The sequence below is a fragment of the Natator depressus genome, chromosome 1 (assembly GCF_965152275.1).
Source record: "Natator depressus isolate rNatDep1 chromosome 1, rNatDep2.hap1, whole genome shotgun sequence".
In the NCBI taxonomy this organism is placed as follows: Eukaryota; Metazoa; Chordata; order Testudines; family Cheloniidae; genus Natator; species Natator depressus.
Window position 1 is genome coordinate 290,224,907 of NC_134234.1, and position 14,117 is coordinate 290,239,023.

The window sequence follows — 14,117 nt, forward strand, 5'->3', positions numbered from 1 at the left end:
TTACTTGGAGAGGAGGTTAGCTCACATCCACATGGAAGCAGTTTGGAACATCAAGATAAAGTTATATTACTTTGAGATGAGGGTAGCTCACATCCACAAAAAAGCAGTGTGGAAACTCAAGATGATGGAAACTTACTTCTAGGTGAAGGCAGCTCACAGCATCAGACTGATATGGAAGTGGAGAAAATTTATTCACCTTCAGAGACACATGCAGAAATTGAAGTAAATGAAGTAGAAGGAAGAAAGGAAGTTACAAACAAGTTACAGCATGGGGACCCAGCTTCATGGCCTAGATGTGATGACAGTGTGCGGCAAATTGTCATGGAACATGGACCCGAACAAGTTCATGAATTTCCCTTCCTGAAGGATGGAAATAAAAGAAAATTCTCTGCTCAGCATTACAAGAGGAAACTCATTAATGGGGAAGAAATTCATCGAAACTGGTTACAATATTCAGTGTTGAAGGACTCTGTGTTTTGCTTTTGCTGCAAGTTGTTTAGAAATCAAACAATTGGTACATCACTTACTGAAAATGGTTCCAAGGACTGGAAAAACAGATCTTCAATTCTCTCTTCACATGAAAGAAGTACAGAACATTTGGAATGTTTTCAAAATTGGAAAAAAGGAAAAACTGTAGATGAAGAAAATGTACGTGTGATCAAGGAAAAAGAAGAATATTGGCAACAAATATTAGAGCATCTGATTGCTTTAGTGAGAATCCTCGGTGGGCAACATTTAGCATTCTGTGGCTGCGGTAGAAATGAGAAATTATACACACCAGGTAATGGAAACTTTTTAAAATTTGTTGAATACCTAGCTTCGTTTGATCCAGTCATGAAGGAGCATCTATGTAAAATAACTGATCATGAAACACAGGTTCATTACTTAGGAAAAAATATGCAGAATGAACTGATTCAAATCCTACCAAATGCCATTAAAAAGAAAATTGTAGAAGCTGCCCATTCTGCAAAATACTTTTCAGTAATACTGGACTGTACACCAGATGTGAGTCATGTTGAACAAATAATGATGATCATTCATTTTGTGGATATGGAAAGTCTGCAGATGAAGATAATGTTGAAGTGCTCATAAAGGAACATTTTTTGGGGTTTTGTACCACTGAAGGAGATGACTGGAGCATTTATGACTGAAACTATTCTACAAGAGATGAAACGATGTCATTATCTGTTGAAAACTTACGTGGCCAAGGCTATGATAATGGGAGTAATAAGAAGGGTAGAGACAATGATGTTCAAAGGAGAATGATGGAAATCAATCCTAGGGCCTTTTTCGTTCCTTGCAGTGCGCATTCTCTGAATTTGGTTGTCAATGATGCTGCTAGATGCTGTTTGGAGGCAAGCAGTTTCTTTGACCTGGTGTAACATGTTTATGTGTTTTTTCTCAGGCCCAACACGCCATTGGGAGATTCTGACTCGCCATTCTCTAACTGAATTCTCTAACTGTGAAATCACTTAGTCAGACAAGAGTCGCATTGATGCTTTGAAGCCTCTTCGCTATGAACTTGGAAACATTTATGATGCCCTAATTGAAATTTCTGACGATACTACCTTTACTGGATCATCTGGCAATACGGCACATGCAGATGCTGAAGCTCTTGCAAATGGCTTTTCCAAGTTCGAATTTGTGACTTCACTCATTTTGTGGTATAATATCCTTTTCGAGATTAACCTCACTAGTAAGCAGCTTCAGGAAAAGAACTTGAATGTACATTCTGCTATTCAAAAACTGCAGCAAACTAAAAATATTCTGGAGGAATTCAGAAGTGATGAAGGGTTCGAAAGAACGCTAGTCGATTCTCTCGAGCTTGCTGAAGAAATAGACATTCTGACAGAATTTGAACCAGAGCCAGTTCACATTCGGCAAAAGAAACAGCAGTTTTCATATGAAGGACGAGACACACCCATTCAGAACCCAAAACAAATGTTCAAAGTAATTTTTACTTCTTAGTTCTTGATACTGCTATTCACTCAGTTGACGAAAGATTTCAACAGATGCAGCAGCTAGATTCAGTATTTGGCTTTCTATATGATATCCACAGCTTGCAAAAGAAAACGGCAAAACAGATAAGAGAATTTTGTATAAAACTGGAGTCAGCATTGACTCATGAAAATTCAAAAGACATTGATGCTTCAGATTTGTGTAGTGATCTTCAGGCTTTTTCAAGTAGACTTAAGAAACATTCCAAACCTGAAGTACTGGAGTTTGTGAAAATAAACTCTTGGACAGTTTTCCAAACATTTTTATAGCTCTATGCATTCTTTTAACATTGCCAGTTTCCGTAGCAAGTGGGAAACGTAGCATCTCAAAGTTAAAATTGATAAAAACATATCTGCGTTCAATAATGGTACAAGAGAGACTTGTTGGACTTGCCACAATGTCAGTAGAGCATGAAATAGCTGGAAAACTGGATCTAAAAGAACTAGTGACTGAATTTTCAAAACTTAAAGCAAGAAAAGTCATGTTTTAAGAGCACAGAATGTTTGTTTGTTTTTTATTCAGTGTTTTTTAAATACAAGTTAAAGTTCATTGAAGAGTTTTCTTATTTCTTTCTATATTAGATGTGCTGGTAATGGCAGTTAAAGCAGGATAGTGTAATGGATGATTTTGGATTTGTAATAATAAAAATTATAATTAACATTTTTAATGCATTTTTATTTGAAATCGGACTGAAATATCATTTAGCTGTTGTGTACAAATCTATTCTGAAAATTTCGTGTCTCTATTTTATCTGGTCTCAGGAACATTGGTCGGACGGACGGATGGACAAACCGAATAATTAAGCCTCTGTTTAAAGAAAAAACGCTTTAAAAACATTATAAGGAAAAAAGGCGCAAAATGTTTCCCAGTTTACCAAAAACCTCAGCCTAGATAAGCCCTTGGTGTTTGAGGCGCCGATTGCATGGTTTGCCTAGAGTGCCAGTTGCTGGCAGCTAATCTAGGGCCATCCCTGGCGACCACCCTGGGTGCCGTGGTCAGGGGTGCACCGTAGTCAAGAGGATGTTGCTGGAGGGTGCCTGGGCAATCACCAGGAAGTTGACCATGGTGGGGGATGGGGCTGCCATTGTGCCCCCACCTCCCCACAGTATCAGCAGTTACCAGTGGCCTATGCCAGTATGACCATTCTTATGTTCCTGTTCTGCATCAATAGAAAATGAGACCTTTCTTTTGAAATTCACCAAAAAAGGGAGTGTGTAACCCAGTCCCCTGCCACCCCAATAGCTCAGGACACTTAGTTGAGATGTGGGAGATACAGGTTCAAGTCCCCACTTTGCCTGATTCAGAGCAGGAACTTGAACCTTGGTCTCCCACATCCCAGCTAAGTGCCCTCACCGCTGAGGTACTGGATGGATGGACACACACACCCTACCCCTGACTAAAATGCTGTTGAAACTGAAACATTCCTGTGAAAAGTTTTAGGTTCTTGTGATTTGGTATTTTTCATTTTACATTGTCAATAGTGTGTTGAGCATACCATGTCTCAGAGCAGGTCTGTAGCTCACTAAGAAAAATCATGAATGTGCAAATATATGGTTTTCCCATCCCCATAAATGTCATCCTATAGGTCTGACAGATAAAGTCTCTGTTATTGTATAAAATGGGAAGTCTAGGGCAGGTGTCTTCCTATTAAATACTTTGTATTATCCAGTGGAATTTCTTGCAACTTAAGACTCAACATTTCAGATGAAAATAACTAAATAAAATCACCCTGTAAATTTCCACGCTATTTAACTATGCTTTGCCAGAAGCAAATTATGTTTTACTTAAAAAAACACACACCCTGCATCGCACCCACCAGGTTGCAGACTTCCATTCCCCATCAGATTCACATTAAACCCTATGTAAAAGCTTGCCACTTAAAACAATTAAAAAAAAAAAAAAGAAACCAAATCAGCCTACCTTTTCTCAAGCATATAAATATATTGACTTCTGTGCTCATCTCCCATGCCCAGCCAGCACACTAAAATCTCCTCCCCCTGTACTTTGACCTGTTAATCTAAGATTAATGTGTCTTTCTTAAATGACAGAGTTAGCTAAAAGGGTTGGAAAAGGTATTGGGAGAGCATGCTTGCCTTGCATCCAAGCAAAGAGAGTCTGTACTAGGATTAGCTGGTAGCATGAAAAAGGAATAGAAGCATAAGTGGGAGAAAGAGAGAAAGAAAGCCTTAAGGAGAATGGAACAGATAGACATGAGGAGACAAGTTGCCTGGAAGCCGATATTAATAGTATTGCATCTAGACATTGTGGGGAGGATAGATCGGTGGGTGGCAATGCAGAGATTTACACTGACTGCCTACGTCTGTTTGCACCCACTTTACTTGTGGGTAAGGGAATCTAATTTACTGTAACTTGCACACCATGGACCTGATTAATTGTTGCCCAACACCTTGTAGTTATGTACACCAGTGCAAAGTGGAAGTAAAATGCTACCATTCTGGCTTGGTGTAAACACTCTCTTTGCACTGGGTGATCACTACAGAAGGTGCAGGGCAACAATGGCTTTGGGCCTCAGGAACCACAAGAATGTGTAAAACATCATGCAAAATAGTGAGGAATCTGATCAGGCTTATTCTTTTTCCTGGCTCACTAACCTTGAAGCTACATGAACATAGACTCTATTAAACATCAGTAACTTAGTGTTAAGGAGTCTAAAAATAAGAGGCTCTAACTTGTGCCACCTCACACAGCATTTCTGAATGTGGCCCAGGGTCCTCAGTGCTCTGAATCAAATCCGGATCCTGTGTTGCCTGATAACCCTGCCACCATCTTGAATCTGTGCTTGAAGATGATGGACCAGTGTTTTCAGCTGGCATGAACTGGTATAGTGCCATTGACTTTAGTGAAGCTACATGAATTTACACCAGCTTTGGTTCTGGTCCTATATTTTTAAAATCTCTTTTGTCTGAATCAAATAATATTTGTATGCTTTGTGCAGGATAAATTTTATGGACAAAAATAACTTGTGCACTGTTATACTAAAGCTGGATCGTTTGAGTAACCGCTATATTTACAACATATGACTTATCAAGAGACACTAATGAGGAATTTTATTTATTCACTGAGTGAACTTACTTACTATACTGCTTTAGAGCACGGCATTCCCAACACTGTAATAAAAGGTTTGTCTCGTAGATCTAAGATTTGCCTCGTAGATCTAAAATTTCAAATGCACAAATACTATATTTTTTATAACTAAATATCTTAGATTCCAGCAAGATATGAGGGTTACAGATAGTGAGCCAGGCTGTGTGATAATCTACAACCCATGGGGATGGCCCATTGGGCAGTAGACTAGTCTAGTCTTAGAAAAGCTTCTCACAACTTTTCAAAGAGTTCTGAGGGGCTCTGAGCAAGAATGATTAACTCAGGTTTCACTCTAAATTGATTCTCAGTATGAATGCCGGAGCCCCGTTATACTAGGTACCATACACACACAAATGGTCCCTGTCCCAGCAAGTTTATGTATCAATCTTTTCTAAGACTTTAACAAGAATCTTGTTACAAATTACACCTAAACTTTTGTGGAGGAAAATCTTACAATGCAGTTCCACAGTAACATTTAAAAATAATATTAATTCAACTGAATTGTGAACACTTAAGGATATAAACCCAAAAAACTCTGGATAAAATTGTCAAGTGTATCTAAGTAATGTGGGTGCCTAATCCCATTAACTTTCAATGGGATTTAGGTTCCAAAGTGCCTAAGACATTTTTCAAAATGGGATTTGCTGCTTTTGAAAATTTTACTCCTCACCTACAAGTGCACACAAACTTGAGGGTTTTTCCCATTTAAAAATCAATGTTGAGAAGTGCAAAAGCCTACAGAGACAATAAAATTAGTCCACAAACAATCCAGAGTAGATAGATTAGAATGTGATCAGTGCCACATTTTCTCCACCAGATACTATCCAATTTTTATTGCAATCTTTCTAGGGTTGTTTTATTAAAAGGCAAACTCTAAAAGAAAGACGTTTACAGGTCCCAAATTCCTGATGCTTTGTCCTCTTGGCAACAAAATTTTCCAAAACCAGAGGGACCCCTATCTGTTGCTGTCAGCCTGAGTCTCTTTGAGTGTTTATGGCTGCAACTAAAATAATTCCCGCCTGTCCAATTCTCCAGCTGCAGCCCCAAATTGTGTGATTAAAATCAATTCACTGTAGCTCTAGAGTGAACAACTCTTTAACATCCCTACAGCGGACCTATTCCTCCTCTCCCAAAGGCACAGGTCAACTCTAGATAACTCGGATTGCTTCCTCTTGTACCAAGCTCCACCATTGTAACAAACCGATTCTGGTGTCCTTTTCTAGCTAAAAAGCTTTGAAATTTTGTCAACCAACTCTGCAGGAGAATAGCAAAAAATCACACATTCAGTTTGAATTTTCAGACAAATGATCATTTGTCAAGAAACCTTGAATTTCACCAGCTTTGCAAACACTTGGTTGTGCAAATGCTAGTGCACAATGACTAATGTGACCCTAGGGATAACAGTGGAGCAAATCTGCCACATTTTTTCATGAAAATAGTTGTGAATCTTTGTATTTATTGAGCTCTCTTTCCAATAACAATTTATTATGATCTAATTCCTGTTTCTCTTTAGAGGAAAGACCATGATTTTTGTGTATAGCACAGTCTAGGCACTGACAGAAAATACTCCTGTTTCTGCACACTTGTGCTCAGTACTGATATAGTCTATTCCTTATAAAATGCTGGGTGACTAGTTATCCTAAAAAAAGAAAAGGAGTACTTGTGGCACCTTAGAGACTAACCAATTTATTTGAGTATACAGACTAACACTGCTGTTACTCTGAAACCTGTAGTTATCCTAGTGTTTAATACTAAAAACACTAAAAAATAGTGAGATAATCCCTCTGAACTGAATTTCACTTAAGATAAGCATATACTAGTAATGTACAAATACTTTTGGCTGCCAACTTTTTGATTTTTGTATGCACAATACATTCACTCATGGTGTACAGATTCTGTTCCTCTTTTCTGGCATTGTCTACGGTTACTTTAAATTATTAAAAACCGCCTGCAGTTCAGACTCTCCCTGAACTGAGTGCCACTGAGAGGGCTGAACACACATGTACAGCTTTGCATTGACTCTCAGTTACACTAATTTATTTTTAAATCTGCTGTTGCAAGCAGGATAAGTATGATAATTGATTGGCATTGCTCTGAGAGTGTGTATCTGAGGTATCCACTGGCTCTATTATGTAGACTTGAACTAAATGTGACTGTCTTCTTCTTAGTGTATCACAACACACCCCAGGGGGCACATGACCAGGATTCATCACCAAATTTGGTCTCTTGGTTGAATCATTAGCTTCCTGGGCCGGGTACCGATGGGGAGCATGACATGAACAATGATGCATGCCCCCCAATGTGATTGAAAGGGCTTAAATGTCTGCCTTATCCTGTTTCTTCTAGATTTGAAATATCGGGACTTATACAATAGTCTATAATTTATTTGCCTCCGATACTTCTCTCTTCCTTTTTCACATCCTGATTAATGTGGTAGGTGCAAGAGACATTGTCTCTTCTAAAGAAGTTTACCAGCTCTCTAGATCCAGGCTATATGAAACAGGAGTTCTAATTTAATTTAGTTATCAACTTTTGGCCATTTCAGACCCAACTGTACTTTTTGACTATAACATTCTATCATTATGTATTTAAGCAAATGTCATTGCAAATACTATGGCTAGCAGATTTTTATCTGTCTAATGATTTTGGTTGGTTGCTGGAAAAGTTCATTCAGAAGAAGCTGGGGATTAACAAAGTATATTGTGAGGACAAGCTGTTTGATCAAATGAAAAACCAGATCTTGAATTCAAAAGCTCTTCCTTGACACACCACAATGACTTTCCCTTGATTGTTACCCATTCATTTGAACAAAAGGAAAATCCTAACTTTGCCTGTCTATTGTGACTTAGATTATATGTTATAGCATTTGGGCTCAGTTTTCGATGTCAATTATTTAGTCGTCTTAAAAATGTCCCACTCTTAGAAAACATTTTTTTCTTATTGAAATAGCTTGGGGTTTTGTAGTCATGTTCTTCTTAAGCCTATTGATGGGGAGTAAGTAATTAAGAAAAAGGAATGAGAGAGACTATTACAAACAGAATAGTTTGAAAATTGTACCATATTGTATCAAGTTTGGGGCTTAAAAAAAACCTCAACATTTTTCATGAAAAGCCCCTTTTTCTCACATTTTCTTTAGTGCAGATATTAGCAGGACAATATTATTGAAACGTGTTTCTAGATTGTGGCGAAATGGTAGCCAAAGATGTGTGGCAATCTGCAGGTTCTTCAGTTGGGTTGGAGATGGCCGAAGGAAGCAAGTGTTTCATATCATAGTTTCAAGGTAGCTGCACCTCTGGCTTCACCCAATGTGGTCTGCTTAAAGAATGCTCCTCAGGCCTCTAGACGTTACACCTCTCTGGGCAGGGACCCATGTCCAACTCCCTTCTTACTGGGATTTTTGGATGTAATCCCCTTGATCTCACTGTGATTCTCAGCAAACAGGTCTAACAAACATCCAATGCCCTGCTCTTTAGTTTCCATCCAAGGACAATAACAGCTTTCTTACCAGTGACCTGATAGCCTCCATAAGCAGGGTACATTTATTCAAGGTTAAAAAGTGTACAAAGAAGATATAAAAACAATAAAAGGATTGACACACATAATAAATGTACCAGAAGTCACCCATAAATCCTATGGGGACCTTGGTGGGCTCCAGTCTTTCCTACCCTTAAACGGAGTGGCTTGTCCTTGGCAAAAGTCATGTCCACTTATTGACTCAAAACGAAGTTTCCCTCTGACAGGTTAAACTTCACCTTTTAAACTAAAAGCCCATTCTTTGTTTCCCTGGGTCTCTGCATATTTGAACCAGGATATGCAAACCACCTTGGAGGGTGGCACTTCTCTGGAGCTGTTTAAAATCTTAGCAGTACCCTGTAATCACCTCCCCAGTTTTTAAACCCTAGAGGGGCTGTGGTAATTATATTCTGCTCCATCTCAGAAGGAGCCCTTGTCCCATGGAATAGAATATAATTCCCTAAAAATATTGCAAGTGGATGCAATATCTGTAAACCCCTTCATTTTCAGTTTAAACCCATTTTTACTGAAAAAATCCTGGGCTTTACAAAAAGGATTATTTTTTTTCTGATTTTCAACCTACTTTTGTATCATTCAAATATATATAAAAAAAGTTGTTTTATTAGGAAAATACAATACATTGCATGAGATATATGTATTATGATAATACATTAGTCTGTGTGTATATGTAAAGCTGCCTGTTGAAGTAAGGCCATGTATTAGTCTAGAAGAGACACACAATAAACAAACAGGCATGCACAAACTCTGACATGTGGGCGCATCTGAACGTGCTGATGAATCTCACACCCACCACGTACACATTTCAAGCTGTTAGCAGATAAAAAATTAAAGATTTGACACTAAAATGGAAAGAAAACAAAAATCTGTATCAAAACATGTTTCAGAACATAAGGAAATATTCAAAAGTTTAAAAAAAAACAAAAACAGGCTAAAAGGATGAAGTTGAGTGTATGCACTGCAAATGGTGTGGCCCAATTATTAAATGTAAATATAGGCTAATAGTTCTATGTCTACAACAATAAATTGATATTCAAATGAAAAGTTTTATTTAGGGAATAGAGATACATTGTTTTCTTAAACTCAGAGATGGCATTGTGTTTTGAGTTGTGTTTAAGTTCTGCAGCAAACCACATTGAATTTTGTTCATCAAAGCATTAATCTACTGAATACTTTTTCCCCTCTCTTTCCATCCACCAAAATAAACCTGATATTTACCCAGAAAAATTTTTAATAGTTTTTTGCACAGATTTTCACCTGTTTGTGTTGTTGTTGCAATAAACACTGATAAATTCCTGGGAAAAAATTAAATAAAATAAAAACCGAAAACAAAGGGCCGTGAAGATCTGTCACAATTCCTGTTTGGGCTAGGATTCAGATTCAATTCTGAATCAGGGCTTTGTGTTCAGAATCAAGGGTGCTCAAATTTTCAGAGCTGTTCTTGTGACCTTTTGGCCTTCGATCTTGGAAACCTCCCAAAATCAGCTTCTCTTGTGAGACTTCTGCAATCTTGCCTAAAGGCAATATCTCCAGAAAAGCTGTTGACTCAAGATTTCTACCATTGTGGGCTATATTTTTTTGCACGAATGACTGCTCTTACAACACTTCATTCACAGGTGACTCGCAACCAAAATCAGAAACTTTTAAACCATTCATAAATCTGAAGGGTTTGAAGGTTTCACTTCTATACTTCTAATTCAAGGAAACCTTCTATCCTGCAGCTAACCCATTATTTTGAAGTCTGTGTTCATTATCTTGTTTGGAGGATGAATCTGGATTTTTTTTTAACACTTCCCCCTGCCCTTTAGATTGGTTGAGGAAAACAAAACACCTTCCATTCACAACCACACCTTCCATTACTCTGGAGTGGAGCGCTGCCAACTTGGCCATTTCACCACAGAATAGAATCCAGGGTGCCAAGCACACTCATTGTATCCTGAGCACCTGATCCATCCTAGGGAGTACATGTGGCCTAGTGGATAGAGCACAGGACTGGGTCTTGGGAGTCCTGGATGCTATTCCTGGTTTGAAGAAAGGGAGTACTTGTGGCACCTTAGAGACTAACAAATTTATTTGGTTTGGCCACTGTCCTGCTGGGTGACCTTCGGTGAGTCAGTTCACCTCCCTGTGCCTCAGTTTCCCTATCTGTAAGATGGGGAGGAGGATGATGAGTCTTACCTTCCTTGTAAAGCACTTGGAGATCTGCTGATGAAAAGCTCTATATAAGAACTAGGTATAATTTATTTCTTTACCAACAATTCACTTTAAATCAGTTTACTGGGGACTTGAGTCGTCTTGTCACTCCTCAAGTAGCCAGCACCCTACTAGAGAACCATGACTGCTAATTAGACTGACCACTCTGCCCAAATACCTCCCAGAACTTCTACTCCCATGGCATAGGTGCACACCCTAATGAACTCATAGAGACTGAAAATCGTTCCCAGAACCCAAAACTTCTTGCACTGAGGTGTTGTCATATTTCAATAAGGAGAACACTAAATGGAGTGAACAATGTTCCCTTTCCCGCATTTGGTCCATTCCTATAAGTAGTCATGGAAGCACTGATGGTCACCAGAATAATCACCTGTGACTCTGACCCCAGCCCTTTCAGGATGGTAAAAGAATAAATATCTAAGACAGTTACTAACATATTGCTCATAGCTCCTTCAATGAAGAGAATCTTTCAGGCATCCTAAATGACTAGTGCTAAGTAAATCATCTGACAAATGACTCGTGCTAAGTAAATCATTGCCTGATGCTAGAGGTGAGGAAGGCTGGTGGAAAAAAGGAAATGATTTTATTAGTTTTAATTGTGGAAGTCAGAGGCACGTTAAATATCTTTTCTGAAATTGTTAGTACATCCATTCCTGTGCTTTCTCTCCTGTGAAGACTTTGTTGCAATAATCCCAGCTTTTTTCTTTTAATTGCGTAGGATTGTAAATGACACTACTTATCTTCTAAAGGTTTTGAAAAAAAAATCTATAAATATATTTATAAATGGAAAAACAATTGAAACAGTTGTGTTCTTGATGGAATTGTTCAGTTTTGTTTTCATTTCACTAGACAACCTCTGCATCTTTGCTTTACTAAGTCTATTCCACTTGTAGAGTAAGATCTTTTGTTTGAGAACGTGCTTGACTTGATATTAATGTAAAAAGAAGTCTAAAAATAATCTTATGAAATGCTTACAGAAGAATAATTTCACCAGGCAGGTTTTTTTTAAAAATTCTCAACTGCAGAAAAGTGAGTTCAGTAAGATTTTTTTTTATTATTATTTTAAATATGACCTGTTATACCTAAAAATCAACTGGGCATGCTAGGAATACTGACACTTACATATGTTCCTCTGGGTTAGTTTGAAGAACAGTCATCAGATAGAACTGCCACTTGACAGATCTCTATTCGCAATATCCAGGTAAAATAGCATATAGTATTATATTTGAAGAACAGAATGTAGGCACTAGAAAACAAGGAATAAAGAAAGGAACAGTTTCCTTGACAAGACAAAGGTCAGGAGGAATTTTTCAGGTTAAAATAACTGTCATATGAACTCAAAACTTTTTAGAAGCTAAAGTGATGGAAGAATAAAAACAATGTGATGATAGCATTCCAATTCTTAGAGTTTAAGGCCAGAAGGGACCATTACATAATTTTGTTTGACAGCCTGTGTCCTGTTCCTCACACATCATTACATTCCCACCTGGTTACTCCTGCATTGAGCCCAATAACTTTGTATTTAACCAAAGTATAGCTTGTGTTTGGCCAAAGCATGTCTTCCAGAAAGGAATCCACTCTTATTTTAAGACTTCAAGAGATGGAGAATCCACCCCATTCCCTTTGTAGCTTGTTCTGATGGTTAATCATTACTGTATAAACTCATGCATAACTTTTAACTTGAATTTGTGTAGCTTCAGCTTCCAGTCATTGGTTCTTGTTCTGCTTTTTTTCTCTACTAAATTAAAGAATACTTTAGTATATGGTATTTTCTCCCCATGAAGGTACTTATACACTATGATAAAGACACTTCTTGATCTTTTTGATAACCTGAACAGATTGAACCCTTTAAGCCTTTAAGGCACTTTCTTCAGCCCTTGAATCTCTTCTGTGGCTCGTTTGTACCCTCTCCAATTTTTCAATATCCAGCGATGACTGACCCTTTAGTGTCTTCTTAATTGTCAGCTAAGGTTAGTTGTTGGGGCCTGTATGCCACTGTGCCAAGGTGTGTATGGTTTCATTCAGAGAGTGGGGATTGAATATCAGGCCTTGGACTTGAGAGAAATGCTTTCTAAAAAGGAGGGTTTGAGGCCCTGAGTGGAGTAGTCCTCTACATACCAAACTGCAGGCCAGCAGAATAGAATTGGATAAGAATTACTGCTGCACTGTGATAACATAGGAATTTATATTTCAAAACAAACTCAATTCATAATACAGTATACTTTAACTGCATAAAACTGCCTTAATACACATGCCATTATATGTTACATGATCAAGAAACATCTGAATCATAAAAATCATGCTTTAAGTAATCAGGATACTTCTGGGGAGGGCTGTTACAGTTTGTCTGGGATTTTTAATCAGTAATCAGCTTTCTGGGGAAGTGTTGAGCCTAGAAACAAGACAGGAATTAGGAACTGACAGCCCTCTTTTCCCTGTTGGGAAAGCCAGGTGTCCTCATTGATTTTCGGTATCTTTGTTGGTTAAGGAAATGAAGCTTGGTTTAAGAGTTCTGCAGATTTAAATGGGTATCCATGTTTTGCTGAAGGCTAGTATGTCTACATGATTCTGCTGATTAGTTTAATCAAGAGTTAGACACTAGTGAGCACTTACTCAAATTGTTTAGTTTCTTTTACAAATGTGTTCCCATTGTTCCTGCTGCTGCCCCTATTCCTGTTCTAAAGGCATGGAGTTTAGGTGGAATACAGTACACAACAGAGTGAAGTATGGACTGGTTTTGAGCTGTGCTGTGACCTGAGACATGCTTCATAGCTAGATCTGGTTGGGACTCCTTCGACAAAATACTTTTCATGGGGAAAAGGCTGCTTTTAACCAATCTATTGACTAGAAAATTTAAAAAAAAAAAACCTTTTTTTTTAAATTGTCAAAATCAAAGTTATGTTTTAATTGACCTGAACCATTTTTTGGGGGGGGGGGGAGGCAGAGAGGGAGCCCTCTTTGATCTAGTCCCATTTCAAGGAGGACCAGATAAAATGCATTAACAAATTAGTCGGTGGTAGATTCACATGCCACCCCAAACTAAATGTTCATGTAGACAAGTCCTGTTACCAACTGTCAGTATGTTTTTAAAAATAAAGCTCATGCAGCTTTCATAATGAACTTTTGCTCTTATTCAAATGTTGGCCATCATTTCTATTTTTACAGGCTGCCTCAATCAAGATGGCCCCATTTCCACAGGTGTCCTTAGTGATGGTGCCCTTGGTGAAGATGGTTATTGGTCCCAGTGAGACTGACGGCATACTGTCCTC